Source organism: Penaeus monodon, chromosome 24 (assembly GCF_015228065.2).
Source record: "Penaeus monodon isolate SGIC_2016 chromosome 24, NSTDA_Pmon_1, whole genome shotgun sequence".
NCBI classification, from domain to species: domain Eukaryota; kingdom Metazoa; phylum Arthropoda; class Malacostraca; order Decapoda; family Penaeidae; genus Penaeus; species Penaeus monodon.
The window spans coordinates 3087156-3087740 of record NC_051409.1 but is presented as its reverse complement, the minus strand read 5'-3'; the positions used below and the strand labels follow the sequence as shown (position 1 = coordinate 3087740).

The 585-nt window shown below is 29.7% G+C and overlaps 1 protein-coding gene across 1 annotated transcript in view; it reads right to left on the bottom strand.

The window, feature by feature from the left end:
- Nucleotides 1-585, bottom strand: part of LOC119588800 (serine/threonine-protein phosphatase 6 regulatory ankyrin repeat subunit C-like) — an 8621-nt gene that overhangs the window by 2883 nt on the left and 5153 nt on the right.

Here is a 585-nt window from a genome sequence, read left to right as displayed (position 1 = left end):
AGCCAATGTGCCATCTAGCTTACTTAAAACGGGAATATAAGTTAGATTAAGCAAATGCATGCATAAAGTAGTGATGATACGATCATTAGCAAAGATGCTCTAGCTACTGATAATGATATTCATAATAGAGGCAGACTTATACTAGAAATTGGAAAAGGAGAGATTAATTTACGAACAGTGATTCAGAATAATTGCAAATAGGTAAAAGATAGAATCTTACTATTTAATGCTACAGGATGAGAGTGGTATACAAAATTAAAATAGGAGTTTTGAATTAGTAAATGTATAAAACCTATAACATAACCTTGAAAAAGTATATGCAAGTTTATAACTTTTGTTAAAACCGTCAGGAAGATAAAGCAAAAAAGAAAAAAACACACTTTTTAGTTCTTTAAGTCAGCAAGCTAAAGTAAGAATATGAAAATAACTTATATTTTGTTCCACTGATAAAGGAAAAAAGAAAACCTGGCAACTCACTCAGGCTCTATAGTCCTCTGATAACAGTGTGGTGTTGCAAATTTCAATAAAAAAATCGATTGAAGTATATACATTTAGAAATAATTCAAACATATGTAAGCACACGTA